This window comes from Salmo salar, chromosome 20 (genome assembly GCF_965601325.2).
Source record: "Salmo salar chromosome 20, fSalSal1, whole genome shotgun sequence".
Taxonomy (NCBI): Eukaryota; Metazoa; Chordata; class Actinopteri; order Salmoniformes; family Salmonidae; genus Salmo; species Salmo salar.
The window spans coordinates 5,214,085-5,231,887 of NC_138310.1; positions in this window are offsets into that span (position 1 = coordinate 5,214,085).

Here is a 17,803-nt window from a genome sequence, read left to right on the forward strand (position 1 = left end):
ACAGAGTTCAATGTGTCAAATCAGAGGGCCTGTTGACCGGACCTCTGGCAGTCTCTATAGGGGTGCCACAGTGTTCAATTCTTGGGCCGACTCTTTTCTCTGTGTACATCAATAATGTCACTCTTGCTGCTGGTGATTCTCTGATCCACCTCTATGCAGACGACACCATTCTGTATACTTTTGGCCCTTCTTTGGACACTGTGTTAACTAACCTCCAGACGAGCTTCAATGCAATACAACACTCCTTTCGTGGCCTCCAACTACTCTTAAATGCAAGTAAAACTAAATGCATGCTCTTCAACTGATCGCTGCCTGCACCTGCCCGCCCGTCTAGTATCACTACTCTGGACAGTTCTGACTTAGAATATGTGGACAACTACAAATACCAAGGTGTCTGGTTAGACTGTAAACTCTCCTTCCAGACTCACATTAACTTGTTATGGATAGGGGGCAGTATTTTCACGGCCGGATAAAAAACATACCAGATTTAATCTGGTTATTACTGCCCAGAAACTAGAATATGCATATAATTAGTAGCTTTGGATAGAAAACACTCCAAAGTTTCTAAAACTGTTTGAATGGTGTCATTTACAAAATAGCCTCCAACATTCTACTCAGCAAATTGGATGCAGTCTATCACAGTGCCATCCGTTTTGCCACCAAAGCCCCATATACTACCCACCACTGCGACCTGTATGCTCTTGTTGGCTGGCCCATCCGTTCATATTCATTGCTAAACCCACTGGCTCCAGGTCATCTATAAGTCTTTGCTAGGTAAAGCCCTGCCTTATCTCAGCTCACTGGTCACCATAGCAGCACTCACACGTGGCACGTGCTCCAGCAGGTGTATTTCACTGGTCACCCCCAAAGCCAACTCCTACTTTGGTCGCCTTTCCTTCCAATTCTCTACTGCCAATGACTGGGACGAAGTGCAAAAATCACTGACGCTGGAGACTCATATCTCCCTCACTAACTTTGAGCAGCTAACAGATCATTGCACCTGTACATAGCCCATCTGTAAATAGCCCACCCATCTACCTCATGCCCATATTGTACTTTTTCTTGTCCTTTGCACCCCAGTATCTCTACTTGCACATTCATCTTCTGCACATCTATCACTCCAGTGTTTAATTGCTAAATTGTTATTATTTAACCACAATGGCCTATTTATTGCCTTACCTCCCTAATCTTACTTCATTTGCACACACTGTATATAGACTTTTCTATTGTGTTATTGACTGTATGTTTGTTTATTGATTTGTTTATTTGTTTATGTGTAACTCTGTGTTGTTGTTTGTGTCGCTTTGCTTTATCTTGGCCAGGTCGCGGTTGTAAATGAGAACTTGTTCTCAACTGGCCTACCTGGTTAAATAAAGGTGAAATAAAAATGTCAAAAAAAATATCCACACCACACTTTGAAACAAGCGATCTGAAAGAAATCTGGCAAGCACAGAGCACAGTAAGGCAGAGAGTGTAACGGGTGTCGTCGTAATGAGACCAAGGTGCAGATGAGGATGTGTGTTCATCTTAGATATTTAATGAAAAAAGGAGAACACTATACAGAATCACCCACCAAAAATGGACCCAGCAGCGGAGGAAGGAGCAGCACAAGGAGGGGATGAAGCAGCGTGCTTGGGAGGTCATGGCATCCTGGTCGCTGGAGGTGTTGGAGTCAAGGATTGACTGGACATGGGATCAATTATTTGACAACTGCCGAGGGAGAGCGACGGACACGGGAGGCAGCCCCAACATTTTTTTTGGGGGGGGCACACGGGGAGATTGGCGGAGTCAGGCGGTAGACCTGAACCAACTCCCCGTGCTTACTGGAGGCAGCGCAGTACTGGTCAGGCACCGTGTTATGCGATTAAGCGCACGGTGTCTCCAGTGCACGTTCATAGCCCGGTGCGCTGTAGGCCAGCCCCCCGCAAGTGCCATGCGAGTGCAGGCATCGAGCTAGGACGGATTGTGCCGGCTCAGCGCGTCTGGTCTCCAGTGCGCCTTTTCGGTCCAGGTTATCCTGCACCGGCTCTGCGCACTGTGTCTCCAGGGCGCTGGGAGGTTCCAGTTCGCTCAATGCCTGCGCCCCGCCCGTGCCGGGCCAAAGTGGGCATTCAGCCTGGAGTGTGGGTAAAGAGCCTACGTACCAGAACTCCAGTGCTCCCCCACAGCCCGGTTTATCCTGTGCCTCCTCCTCGGACCAGGCCTCCAGTGGGTCTCCCCATCCTGGTCAGTCCTGTGCCTCCTCCATGGACCAGGCCTCCAGGGGGTCTCCCCATCCTGGTCAAACCTGTGCCTCCTCCACGGACCAGGCCTCCAGTGGGTCTCCCCATCCTGGTCAGTCCTGTGCCTCCTCCATGGACCAGTCCTCCAGTGGGTCTCCCCAGCCTGGTGAGTCCTGGGCCAGAGCCGCCAGAGCCGCCCGCCAGTCCGGAGCCGCCAGAGCCGCCCGCCAGTCCGGAGCCGTCAGTGCCGCCCGCCAGTCCGGAGCCGTCAGTGCCGCCCGCCAGTCCGGAGACGTCAGAGCTGCCCGCCAGTCCGGAGCCGTCAGAGCCACCCGCCTGTCCGGAGCCGCCAGAGCCGCCTGCCTGTCCGGAGCCGCCAGAGCCGCCTGCCTGTCCGGAGCCGCCAGAGCCGCCCGCCTGTCCGGAGCCGCCAGAGCCGCCCGCCAGCTCAGGGCCAGGCCTCCTTCATGTCTCCCCAGCCTGGTGAGTCCTGTGCCTGCGCCCAGGGCCAGGCCTCCTTCATGTCTCCCCAGCCTGGTGAATCCTGGGTCAGTGCCGCCGGAGCCGCCCGCCAGCCCGGAGCTGCCGGAGCCGCCAGGGTCGCCCGCCAGCCGGGCGCAGCCAGGGACGCCCGCCAGCCGGGCGCAACCAGAATCGCCAGCCGGGTGCAGCCATGGTCGCCCGCCAACCGGGCGCAGCCAGGGTCGCCCGCCAACCGGGCGCAGCCAAGGTCGCCCGCCAGCCGGGTGCAGCCAGGGTCGCCCGCCAGCCGGGCGCAACCAGAATCGCCCTCCAGCCAGGCGCAGTCAGGGTCGCCCACCAGTCCTCCGGCGTGGCCTGGGGCGCCACCTAAGTGGGCAACGCCAAGGGTGGAGCAGAGGCCACGTCCCGCACTTGAGCCGCCGCCGTAAGAAGGCCCACCCAGACCCTCCCCTGTTCCTTTTTCTAGGTTGGTTTGTTTCGTTGATTTTGGCCGTGTGGCTTCCAATCAGGCACAGCTGTAGTTTGTTGTGGCTGATTGGGAGTCACACATAAGTGGCCTGTTTTTCCTTTGGGTTTTTGTGGGTGATTGTTTCTGTTTAGTGCTTTCTGTTTCGTTGTTAGTACCTGACAGAACTGTCGGCTGTCATTTTGTTTATTTTGTCAAGAGTTCTCTTTTTGTATTAAAATTCATTCAAGATGAACAGATCCTCCGCTGCACCTTGGTCTTTCTCTAACGACGGCCGTTACAGAGAGAAGCCCTGCCTCTTCTAAGGAGACGCAAGTTTTCTCTGTGTTCCACCTACTACAATATGTGTGGAGATAGGCCTTTGCAAAACATTTAAGGAAAGGACTAGAATCACTAAGGTACTAAATTCAGGATTTGAATTGAATCTGTTTTTCTTTCATGCGATTACAAGGCTGCTGTGATGTGGGCCAATGGGTTTCTTTCTAGAATCTACCATGAACAAATGCAAGCTGCAGTAGTGCAACTCCAACCAAGTTAGTTATTAAGCGGTGAGTGACAAACTAGCAAAATAAGGGAACATCCTGAAGTGTCTACGCCTCGTTGTCCTTCTCTTCATCTGGATAGAGTGTAGACTTCTAAATGTGGGCTGCTAAATGGGTAAATTTAATCATCACTAATGTAAAATAACTGGATAAGTATAATCATAATGTGAGAAGACATAAAGTAGATAATGGAGAAAGGATTAATAAAATTCAGGTGTTAATTAAACATGCAAATCATTAAAGTGTACTTATTTATGCTAACAATATCTTGAATATTACTCTTTTAACTTTTCAGATTTGACAGTAATATCCAGCCTGAGGAAAATCAGCAAGGAAGGGGTGAATGAATAACCATTACACACTGTAGGTGTAGCCTACTGTGTGGTCTTAGGCATGCTCTCCCTAACCACCCTTTTTCCCTATGTCTCCCCTGCCGGAGGGCCTGAGGCCTTAGGACCATGCTGAGGACACCCTGGCTTGATGACTTCTGGACGTGCCAGACCTGAGCCCACCTGGTTGTGCTGTTGATCCTGGTCCTTTGAGCCCACTATTCTAGTGGCACTCCCCTTGCTTGTAATGAGAGATATGTATTTGTATTTACATTTATTATGGATCCCCATTAGTTGATGCCAAAGGAAGATACTCTTCCTGGGGTCTGGCAAAATAAAAGCAGTTATACAATTTTAAAACACTACAACACATTCATTACAGAATTCACAACACACTAAGTGTGTGCCCTCAGGCCCATACTCCACTACCACATATCTACAAGGCAAAATCCATGTGTACGTGTGTATAGTGCGCATGTTATCATGTGTGTGTATGCATGTGGCTGTGCCTATGTTTGTGTTGCTTCACAGTCCCCGCTGTTCCATAAAGTGTATTTATACCTGCTTTTTAAATCTGATTCTACTGATTGCATCAGTTACCTGATGTGGAACAGAGTTCCATGTAGTCATGGCTCTATGTAGTACTGTGCGCCTCCCATAGTTTGTTCTGGACTTGGGGACTGTGAAGAGACCTCTGGTGGCATGTATTGTGGGGTATGCATGGGTGTCCGAGCTGTGAGCTAGTATTTTAAACAGACAGCTCAGTACATTCAGCTTGCCAACACCTCTTACAAAACAAGTAATGATGAAGTTAATCTCTCTTCCCCTTTGAGCCATGAGAGATAGACATGCATGTCATTAATGTTAGCTCTCCATGTACTTTTAAGGGCCAGCTATGTTGCCCTGTTCTGAGCCAACTGCAATATTCCCAAGTCCCTCTTAGTGGCACCTGACCACACTACTGAACATTATTCTAGGTGCGACAAAACCAGGGCCTGTAGGACCCGCCTTGTTGATAGTGTTGTTAAGTCAGAGCAGTGCTTTATTACGGACAGACTTCTCCCCATCTTAGTTACTGTTGTATCAACATGTTTTGACCATGACAGTTTACAATCCAGGGTTACTCCAAGCAGTTTAGGCAATTTTCACATTATTCATTATGAGATGTAGTTGAGGTTTAGGGTTTAGTGAATGATTTGTCCCAAGCACAATATTTTTAGTTTTGGAAATATTTAGGACTAACTTATTCCTTGCTACCCTTTCCGAAACTAACTAGAGCTCTTTGTTATTAAGTGTTGCAGTCATTTCAGTCGCTGTAGTAGCTGATTTGTATAGTGTTGAGTCATCCGGATACAAAGACACACTGATCGATAATGTCAAAGCTGCACTGAAGAGATGCATACAAATCTCACCCCCGCACTCCCTTTGGCAGATCTGACCATAATTATATCCTCCTGATTCCTGATTACAAGCAAAAAATAAAGCAGGAATTACCAGTGACTCGCTCAATATGGAAGTGGTCAGATGACACAGATGCTACACTACAGGACTGTTTTGCTAGCACAGACTGGAATATGTTCCGGGATTCATCCAATGGCATTGAGGAGTAAACCACCTCATTCACCGGCTTCATCAATAAGTGCATCGACGACGTCGTCCCAACAACCAGAAGCCATGGATTACAGGCAACATCCGCATCGAGCTAAAGGCTAGAGCTGCTGCTTTCAAGGACCGGGAGACTATTCTGGACGCTTATAAGAAATCCCGCTATGCCCTCAGACGAACCATCAAACAAGCCAAGCGTCAATACAGGATTAAGATTGAATCCTACTACACCGGCTCTGACACTCGTCGGATGTGGCAGGGCTTGAAAACTATTACGGACTACAAAGGGAAACCCAGACGCGAGCTGCCCAGTGACGCGAGCCTACCAGACGAGCTAAATGCCTTTTATGCTCGCTTCGAGGCAAGCAACACTGAAGCATGCACAAGAGCACCAGCTGTTCTGGATGACTGTGTGATAACGCTCTCGGTAGCCAATGTAAACAAAACCTTTAAACAGGTCAACATTCACAAAGCCGCTGGGCCAGACGGATTACCAGGATGTGTACTCAAAGCTTGCGTCGACCAACTGTCAAGTGTCTTCACTGACATTTTCAACCTCTCCCTGACCAAGTCTGTAATACCTACAGTACATGTTTCAAGCAGACCACCATAGTCCCTGTGCCCAAGGAAGCGAAGGTAACCTGCCTAAATGATTACCGCCCCGTGACACTCACGTCGGTAGCCATGAAGTGCTTTGAAAGGCTGGTCATGGCTCACAACAGCATCCTCCCGGACATCCTAGTCCCACTCCAATTCGCATACCACCCCAACAGATCCACATATGACGCAATCTCAATTGCACTCCACACTGCCCTTTCTCATCTGGACAAAAGGAACACCTATGTGAGAATAATGTTAATTGACTACAGCTCTGCATTCAACACCATAGTGCCCACGAAGCTCATCACTAAGCTAAGGACTCTGGGACTAAACACCTCCCTCTGCAACCAGTTCTTGGACTTCCTGATGGGCCGCCACCAGGTGGTAAGAGTAAGCAACACTGGGGCCCCTCAGGGGTGTGTACTCAGTCCCCTCCTGTATTCCCTGTTCACCCACGACTGCGTGGCCAAACACGACTCCAACACCATCATTAAGTTTTCCGACGACACAACAGTGATAGGCCTGATCACCGACAACGATGAGACAGCCTATAGGGAGGAAGTCAGAGAACTGGCAGTGTGGTGCCAGGACAACAACCTCTCCCTCAATGTGAGCAAGACAAAGAAGTTGATTGTGGACTACAGGAAAAGGCCCCCATTAACATCGACGGGGCTGTAGTGGAGCAGGTCAAGAGTTTCAAGTTCCATGGGGTCCACATCACCAACGAACTATCATGGCCCAAACATACCAAGACAGTCATGAAGAAGGCACAACAAAACCTTTTCCCCTTCAGGAGACTGAAAAGATTTGGCATGGGTCCTCAGATCATCAAAAGGTTCTACAGCTGCACCATTGAGAGCATCCTGACGGGTTGCATCACTGCCTGGTATGGCAACTGCTCGGCCTCTGACCGCAATGCACTACAGAGGGTAGTGTGTATGGCCCAGTACATTACCGGGGCCAAGCTTCCTGCCATCCAGGACCTCCATATCAGGTGGTGTCGGAGGAAAGCCCTAAAAATAGTAAAAGACTCCAGTTACCCTGTTCTCTCTGCTACCGCACAGCAAGCTGTACCGGAGTGCCAAGTCTAGGCCCAAGAGGCTTCTATACAGCTTCAACCCCCAAACCATAAGACTCCTGAACATCTAAACAAATGGCTAACCAGATTATTTGCATTCCCCCCCCCCCACACTGCTGCTACTCTCTGTTATTATCTATGCATAGTAACTTTAATAACTCTACCTACACGTACAGTCGTGGCCAAAAGTTTTGAGAATGACACAAATATTAATTTCCACAAAGTTTGCTGCTTCAGTGTCTTTAGATATTTTTGTCAGATGTTACTATGGAATACTGTTAGAGCCGATTTGGACATATTTGTATTAAAGACAGAACATACAGAGCTCCATGTACATTTGTCTAAATATATTCAATATTAATGTATATGATGAAATATTAGGTACGTACCTTTATGATTTATATTTACATGATTGAGATGTATTCATTTGTTGTTAGTGTAACTTAGTTTTTGCCCCCCCCCCTCCCCCCCTCTTGCCCATTCATTGTACTGTGGTAAGTGTGTTAGGATAAAGGCTGGAAGTTGGTCCTTCGGGGAGAGGAGTCCTTGCTAGACACGGGAGCGGTATAGTATTTTGACCATACAGACAGGTCAAATTATGTATTTTCCATATCAAGTAATCTATGCTTTAAGTTGATTGGAGAATAATTTTTTTGTTAGATATAAGAAGAATAAACATTTTTGTTGCACCATATCCCTGGATCTCACTGAATGTTTGGCCGTTTGGAAACCTTGAGTGTGGACTGTATGCGTACCAAACAACCCCGCCTCAGGCTTGGGCAGTGGCTATTGTAAAGAGGAAAGGCAGCCACTACAAATACTGAAGTATAATTACAAGCATTTCATAAGTGTCAAAGGCTTTTATTGACAATTACATGAAGTTGATGCAAAGAGTCAACATTTTCAGTGTTGACCCTTCTTTTTCAAGACCTCTGCAATCCGCCCTGGCATGCTGTCAATTAACTTCTGGGCCACATCCTGACTGATGGCAGCCCATTCTTACAAAATCAATGCTTGGAGTTTGTCAGAATTTGTGGGGTTTTGTTTTTCTACCCGCCTCTTGAGGATTGACCACCAATTCTCAATGGGATTAAGGTCTGGGGAGTTCCCTGGCCATGGACCCAAAATATCGATGTTTTGTTCCCCAAGCCACTTAGTTATCACTTTTGCCTTATGGCAAGGTGCTCCATCATGCTGGAAAATGCGTTTTTCATCACCAAACTGTTCCTGGAGGGTTGGGAGAAGTTGCTCTTGGAGGATGTGTTGGTACCATTCTTTATTCATGGCTCTGTTCTTAGGCAAAATTGTGAGTGAGCCCACTCGCTTGGCTGAGAAGCAACCCCACACATGAATGGTCTCAGGATGCTTTACTGTTGGCATGACACAGGACTGATGGTAGCGCTCACCTTGTCTTCTCCGGACAAGCTTTTTTCCGGATACCCCAAACAATCGGAAAGGAGATTCACCACAGAAAATAACTTTATGGCTTCTTTGCTGCCCTTCTTGACACCAGGCCATCCTCCAAAAGTCTTCGCCTCACTGTGCGTGCAGATGCACTCACACCTGCCTGCTGCCATTCCTGAGCAAGCTCTGTACTGGTGGTGCCCCGATCCTGCAGCTGAATCAAGTTTAGGAGACTTTCTTGGGCACCCTGAAGCCTTCTTCACAACAATTGCACCGCTCTCCTTGAAGTTCTTGATGATCCGATAAATGGCTGATTTAGGTGCAATCTTACTGGCAGCAATATCCTTGCCTGTGCAAAGCAATGATGACTGCACGTGTTTTCTTCCAGGTAACCATATTTGACAGAGGAAGAACAATGATTCCAAGCACTACCCTCCTTTTGAAGCTTTCAGTCTGTTGTTCGAAGTCAATCAGCATGACAGAGTGATCTCCAGCCTTGTCCTCGTCAACACTCACACCTGTGTTAATGAGAGAATCACTGACATGTCAGCTGGTCCTTTTTGTGGCAGGGCTGAAATGCAGTGGAAATATTTTGGGGGGGATTCAGTTCATTTGCATGGCAAAGAGGGACTTTGCAATTAATTGCAATTCATCTGATCACTCTTCATAACATTCTGGAGTATATGCAAATTGCCATCACACAAACTGAGGCAGCAGACATTGTGAAAAATCATATTTGTGTCATTCTCAAAACTTTTGGCCATGACTGTACAGAGAATGATTTATTTCAGCTTTATTTCTTTCATCACATTCCCAGTGGGTCAGAAGTTTACACATAGTCAATTAGTATTTGGAAGCACTGCCTTTAAATTGTTTAACTTGGGTCAAACGTTTTGGATAGCCTTCCACAAGCTTCCCACAATAAGTTGGGTGAATTTTAGCCCATTCCTCTTGACAGAGCTGGTGTAACTGAGTCAGGTTTGTAGGCCTCCTTGTTCACACACACTTTTTCAGTTCTGCCCACAAATTGTCTATAGGATTGAGGTCAGGGCTTTGTGATGGCCACTCCAATACCTTGACTTTGTTGTCCTTAAGCCATTTTGCCACAACTTTGCAGGTATGCTTGGGGTCATTGTCCATTTGGAAGACCCATTTGCCACCAAGCTTTAACTTCCTGACTGATGTCTTGAGATGTTGCTTCAATATATCCACATCATTTTCCTTCCTCATGATGTCATCTATTTTGTGAAGGGCACCAGTCCCTCCAGCAGCAAAGCACCCCCACGACATGATGCTGCTACCCCCGTGCTTCACAGTTGGGATGGTGTTCTTCGGCTTGCAAGCCTTCCCTCTTTTTCCTCCAAACATAACAATGGTCATTATGGCCAAACAATCCTATTTTTGTTTCATCAGACCAGATGACATTTCTTCAAAAAGTGTGATCTTCGTCCCCATTTGCAGTTGCAAACTTTAGGTTATGGAACATTGGCTTCTTCCTTGTTGAGTGGCCTCTCAGGTTATGTTGATATAGGATATCGTTTTACTGTGGATGTAGATACTTTTGTACCTGTTTCCTCCAGCATCTTCACAGGGTCCTTTGCTGCTGTTCTGGGATTGATTTGCTCTTTTCGCACCAAAGTATGTTCATCTCTAGGAGACAGAACACGTCTCCTTCCTGAGAAGTTTGACGGCTGCATGGTCCCATGGTGTTTATACTTACTATTGTTTGTACAGATGAATGTGGTACCTTCAGGCGTTTGGAAATTGCTCCCAAGGATGAACCAAACGTGGAGGTCTACAATTTTCTTTCTGAGGTCTTGGCTGATTTCTTTTGATTTTCCCATGATGTCAAGCAAAGAGGCACTGAGTTTGAAGGTAGACCTTGAAATACATACACAGGTATACCTCCAATTTACCTCCAATGATGTCAATTAACCTATCAGAAGCTTCTAAAGCCATGACATTATTTTCTGTAATTGTCCAAGCTGTTTAAAAGGCACAGTTAGCTTAGTGTTTTCTAGCTTCTGACCCACTGGATTTGTGATACAGTGAATTATAAGTGAAATAATCTGTCTGTAAACAATTGTTGGAAAAATTACTTGTGTCATACGCAAAGTAGGTGTCCTAACCAACTTGCCAAAACTTTAGTTTGTTAACGAGAAATGTGTGGAGTGGTTGAAAAACGAGTTTTAATGACTCCAAACTAAGTCTATGTAAACTTCCGACTTCAATTGCACGTATCGTAGACTCGTCAACAGAGATGTTAGCATGTTCCAGCGATATCTGTAAGTCTTTAGCTGACACTAGGATTTTTCTTAACCTCATAGAGTATTCTGCGCTGTGCTCTTGCAGTCATTTTTGCAGGTCAGACACTCCTAGGGAGACAAATTATAGACAATTGGTCTTACTGTGGACTGATGAACATCAAGGCTTTCAGAGATACTTTTGTAACCCTTTCCAGCTTTATGCCAGTCAAAAATTCTTAATCTTAGTTCTTCTGAGATCTCTTTTGTTTGAGGCATGGTTCACATCAGGCAATGCTTCATGTGAATAGCAAACACACATTTTGTGAGTGTTTTTTTTATATTGCAGGGCAGCTTTAACCAACATCTCCAATCTCATTGATTAGCCTAGGGGTTCATATACTTTTTCCAACCTACACTGTGAATGTTGAAACGAAGTATTCAATATAGACAAGAAAAATACAATCATTTGTGTGTTATTAGTTTAAGCACACCGTTTGTCTATTGTTGACTTAGAGGAAGATCAGATCACATTTTTGACCAATTTATGTAGAATTCCAGGTAATTCCAAAGGGTTCACAAACTTTTTCTTACAACTGTACAACTGTACAATTTTTATTGTGTATCCTGGCCCATTATGGTCAAGCTGGTCTGCTAAACCACACCCATCATGATCACATTTCCCAACATGCTCTATTGCAGTTACATTTTTAGAATTACATGTAGCCTACATTGATTGATTCATTTATAAATTAATTTATCTTATGCTACACAAAGATAAATAACATAAATCCAATCTTTTTGTTGGACTTATTTTACCCGTTACTGAAATCGTAGTTCCAGTTTAGATGGTTTAGGTAGTCTCATTCATACATTTTTTCTAACCCTGGCAGTCATTCTGAATGCAGGTCGTGGCTGAATAAAAGTTCAAATTGTTGGATTGCCCTAATAAACCTGGATTCCAATAGGAAATAAACATCTCTTTGCAAATCAGCTTATGCTGGTCACCAGCGAAAACACAACGAATGATGGTCTATGCTGTTTTTTTTCTGAAGGGAAAAGTCGTGCTATTTGTATTTGAGCAAAATAATTGGCCGTTCATTCAAGCACCACTACGCTTCCACGAGTCACAACTACTCGAGCACTTGAGTAGTACAAAAGGTGATAGCTAACGTAAACTCACTCACTTTTGTAGATCGCGCTGGTCCGTACAATTGACCTTATTTTAGTTTCCAAAAAACGTAATACTTCCAGATCAGCTGTAATATCAATACCAATGTAAAGCATAATTTCTCCCCTTTCCAACAAAATCAATGACGAGACCTTCATGATGCCCATCGCTGCATGATTCAAGAAGGCAATGAGCTTCGTCAGGTCTTTTTAAAAATGTCGGGTGGGGAAGCTAAACCTATTGCGTGATAGTGATAAGAGATGTCGTGTTGGGAAACAGCTTTATTCACTCGATCTATCGAACTTATCAGCTAAGATGTAAATAAAACACTATAAAGAGTTTATATAATGTGTCATTACATACCTATTTGAAGGTTTGTGTCGAATTTGAATCGGGTTTTTAGGGCGGTGCTAAAGTGATCTTCAGAAGTAAACAGTGGCTTTTGAGAGTCATGATAGCTTGCAGTGATGACACAAAAAATGACTAGGTATCCCCCCTTACCCTGTCCCTGTCTCTTTCTTGATTTTGAACGGTGAGAGAAGTGCTACACCTGGTGGAGAGAGGCTGTAAGACAAAATTTGTTGCTTTATGCGTGCTGTACGTTACGCCATGACACATCACGATGTAACATACAGCGTCGGAGGGGTCAGTTTTTCTACTTCTACTTCTCCAATACTATAGAGCCATTACCATGTCAATCAACGCTTGAATAGAAACGTAGTTCACACCCCAGATTTTGATGTCAACACAGTCGCTACAGTCCCATTCGTTTTCTTTGGAGCCACGTTTGAATGTCGTGGTTGCGCACATTTGTACGGAATGGGGTTAGTGTATATTACATTCACACAGTACATGCGAGCTGTCCTGCCTGAGCATAAAAACGTGCCCATCTATCTACTCGCTGAACTTATTTATTTTAGGGAAAGTGATTTACAAAAGTAAACCTTCAAAATGCTGGCTACTGTTGATAGTCTACAAAAATAAAATACACTTAAGCGTTCGTCTTGGCTAGTCTACTGTAGCCAGGTTGATATCTTTTTTGGAACGCAATTGTCTTAAAGGGGCAGCGCCCCATTTCCGGGCCAATTGAAATTCTGTTCGGGGCATTGAGAAAAAAGTTAACGTTAATGACCAGGTCATGAGATCAGGAAAAACTTTTGAACCTGTGCTCTGCAGCTATCATTTTTATATCTTATTAATGGTCACTGGTCGATTGGCTGAGGTTACTGTCAGTCATTTCAAATCAAATCGTATTCGTCATGTGCTTTGTAAACTACAGGTATAGAGTAACAGTGAAATGCTTACTTATGGGCCCTTCCCAACAATGCCGAGAAATCAAATAGAGAAATAATAGAAAAGTAATAACACATAATAATAAATACTCTATGAATAACAATAACCTGGCTATAAATCAAATCAAATTGTATTGGTCACATACACATGGTTAGCAGATGTTATTGCAAGTGTAGCGAAATGCTTGTGCTTCAAGATCCGACAGTGCAGCAATATCTAACATGTAATATAACAATTCCACAACAACCACCTAATACACACAAATCTAAGTACAGGAATGGAATAAGAATATATACATATAAATATGAGTAATGACAGAGCAGCATAGGCAAGATGCGATAGTAAAAACATACAGTGAGGGAAAAAGTATTTGATCCCCTGCTGATTTTGTACGTTTGCCCACTTACAAAGAAATGATCAGTCTATAATTTTAATGGTAGGTTTATTTGAACAGTGAGAGACAGAATAACAACAACAAAATCCAGAAAAACGCATGTCAAAAATGTTATAAATTGATTTGCATTTTAATGAGGGAAATAAGTATTTGACCCCTTTGCAAAACATGATTTAGTACTTGGTGGCAAAACCCTTGTTGGCAATCACAGAGGTCAGACGTTTCTTGTAGTTGGCCACCAGGTTTGCACACATCTCAGGAGGGATTTTGTCCCACTCCTCTTTGCAGATCTTCTCCAAGTGATTAAGGTTTTGAGGCTGACGTTTGGCAACTCAAACCTTCAGCTCCCTCCACAGATTTTCTATGGGATTAAGCTCTGGAGACTGGCTAGGCCACTCCAGGACCTTAATGTGCTTCTTCTTGAGCCACTCCTTTGTTGCCTTGGCTGTGTGTTTTGGATCATTGTCATGCTGGAATACCCCTCCATGACCCATTTTCAATGCCCTGGCTGAGGGAAGGAGGTTCTTACCCAAGATTTGACGGTGCATGGCCCCGTCCATCGTCCCTTTGATGCGGTGAAGTTGTCCTGTCCCCTTAGCAGAAAAACACCCCCAAAGCATAATGTTTCCACCTCCATGTTTGACGGTGGGGATGGTGTTCTTGGGGTCATAGGCAGCATTCCTCCTCCTCCAAACACGGTGAGTTGAGTTGATGCCAAAGAGCTCCATTTTGGTCTCATCTGATCACAAAACTTTCACCCAGTTGTCCTCTGAATCATTCAGATGTTCATTGGCAAACTTCAGACGGGCATGTATATGTGCTTTCTTGAGCAGGGAGACCTTGCGGGCGCTGCAGGATTTCAGTCCTTCACGGCATAGTGTGCTACCAATTGTTTTCTTGGTGACTATGGTCCCAGCTGCCTTGAGATCATTGACAAGATCCTCCCATGTAGTTCTGGGCTAATTCCTCACCGTTCTCATGATCATTGCAACTCCACGAGGTGAGATCTTGCATGGAGCCACAGGCCGAGGGATATTGACAGTTCTTTTGTGTTTCTTCCATTTGCGAATAATCACACCAAATGTTGTCACCTTCTCACCAAGCTGCTTGGCGATGGTCTTGTAGCCCATTCCAGCCTTGTGTAGGTCTACAATCTTGTCCCTGACATCCTTGGAGAGCTCTTTGGTCTTGGCCATGGTGGAGAGTTTGGAATCTGATTGATGGATTGCTTCTGTGGACCGGTGTCTTTTATACAGGTAACAAACTGAGATTAGGAGTACTCCCTTTAAGACTGTGCTCCTAATCTCAGCTCGTTACCTGTATAAAAGACACCTGGGAGCCAGAAATCTTTCTGATCGAGAGGGGGTCAAATACTTATTTCCCTCATTAAAATGCAAATCAATTTATAACATTTTTGACATGCGTTTTTCTGGATTTTTTTGTTGTTATTCTGTCTCTCATTGTTCAAATAAATCTACCATTAAAATTATAGACTGATCATTTCTTTGTCAGTGGCAAACATACAAAATCAGCAGGGGATCAAATACTTTTTTCCCTCACTGTATGAGATGAGTCATGCAATATATTTCAAGATTATTAAGGTGGCATTTTTAAAGTGACTAGTGATCCATTTATTAAAGTGGCCAATGATTTCAAGTCTGTATGTAGGCAGCATCCTCTCTGTGTTAGTGATGGCTGTTAAACAGCCTGATGACCTTGAGATAGAAGCTGTTTTTCAGCCTCTCGGTCCCAGCTTGATGGACCTGTACTGACCTCGCCTTCTGGATGGTAGCGGGGTGAACAGGCAGTGGCTCAGGTGGTTGTTGTCCTTGATGATCTTTTTGGCCTTCCTGTGACATTGGGTGGTGTAGGTGTCCTGGAGGGCAGGTAGTTTGCCCCCGGTGATGCGTTGTGCAGACCGCACCACCCTCTGGAGAGCCTTGCAGTTGGGGGCAGTTGCAGTTGCTGTACCAGGCAGTGATGCAGCCTGACAGGATGCTCTCAATGGAATATCTTTAAAAGTTTTTGGCAGTTTTAGATGACAAGTCAAATTTCTTCAGCCTCATACCAGGACTCGAGGCTGTAATCACTGCCAAATGTGCTTCAACAAAGTACTGAGTAAAGGGTCTGAATACTTGTGATGTGATATTTCAGTTTTCTATTACATTTGTACAATTTCTAAAAACCTGTTTTTGCTTTGTCGTTATGTGGTATTGTGTCTAGATTGATGAGAAAAACGAACAATATATACATATTTTAATAACGCTGTAACGTAACAAAATGTGGAAAAAGTCAAGGGGTCTGAAAACTTTCTGAATGCACTGTTTAACTAGCAATAAAGTGACTAGGCAGCAGGATAGATAATAAAAAAATGTGTGCAAAAAGGGTTAATGCAGATAGTCCATGTAGCTATTTGGTTAACTATTTACAGTAACTAACTATTTAGTAGTCTTATGGTTTGGGGGTAGAAGCTATTCAGGGTTCTATTGATTCCAGACTTGGTGCATCAGCACCGCTTGCCATGCGGTAGCAAAGAGAAATGTCTATGACCTGGGTGGCTGGAGTCTAACAATTTTATGGCCTTCCTCTGACACCGCCTGGTATAGAGTTCCTGGATTGCAGGGAGCTCGGCCCAAGTAATGTACAGTCCCTTGTCTTGTATGCAAAATAAAAACGGCTGAAATCGAGGAGCCATGTGCAGTCATACAGATACAGAAGCAAGGCAGTAGATCTATTTATAACTTGCACTGAGCTGGCGCACTGAGTTGGCGCCGCAGACAACTCTTCACCATATCGGTAATAACATTCCCGTTACATGGAAAGGGGGAATAGTCAGGTTTTGTTGATTTGATATTCGTTCCCACCACTCTTGAGGAGTATTAATAGGCTGTTGTCCTTGCATTGAATTTCATCCCTTATGTACAGCTTATTCAAATCAAATCAAATTATACGTGTCACATGCAATGAATACAACTGGTGTAGACTTTACTTCCCAACGATGCACAAAATAAAATAGTAGCCTGAGGAATAAAAAAAAAATACACAAGAATGGAGCTACCTGTACCAGATCAATGTGCAGAGGTATTTCAGGTAGATATGTACATAGGGCTGTTGCGGTGACTGCATTACCGCCACACCGGCGGTCACGAGTCATGAAGAGTCAAATTCCACATGACCGTTGAGTCACAGTAATTAGGCTTCTCCAAGCTATGATGCTGCTGCTGGTCATTAGTAGCCTACCAAACTTGCTAACTGCCTGGTACTCAGCACTCTATTGTCCCTCTAATCTCTCTGACATCAATGCAAATGTATTCTAAAATCTAATCAAACACTTCATGAGGGTCCATGAGGTCATGTTGAGCAACATTTCTATAGGCTATGCAATTGCGGGAGAAAACAGAGTAATGACCCCTAATAAAAGACAAGGATCCCATCAGATTTCTATAGGCTAGGCCTACTATATTTATTTGAAAATAAACCACGGGGAAAAGCATCCTCCATTTGCTATTTAAGTGCATCGATGACATGTATCTTTACCCGCTGCCCCTCTTTCGATATACAGTGGGGGGAAAAAGTATTTGATCCCCTGCTAATTTTGTACGTTTGCCCACTGACAAATAAATGATCAGTCTATACTTTTAATGGTAGGTTTATATGAACAGTGAGAGACAGAATAACAACAAAAAAATCCAGAAAAACGCATGTCAAAAATGTTAAAATGATTTGACCCATTTGCAAAACATGACTTAGTACTTGGTGGCAAAACCCTTGTGGGCAATCACAGAGGTCAGACGTTTCTTGTTGTTGGCTATCAGGTTTGCACACATCTCAGGAGGGATTTTGTCCCACTCCTCTTTGCAGATCTTCTCCAAGTCATTAAGGTTTCGAGGCTGACGTTTGGCACCTCGAACCTTCAGCTCCCTCCACAGATTTTCTATGGGATTATGGTCTGGAGACTGGCTAGGCCACTCCA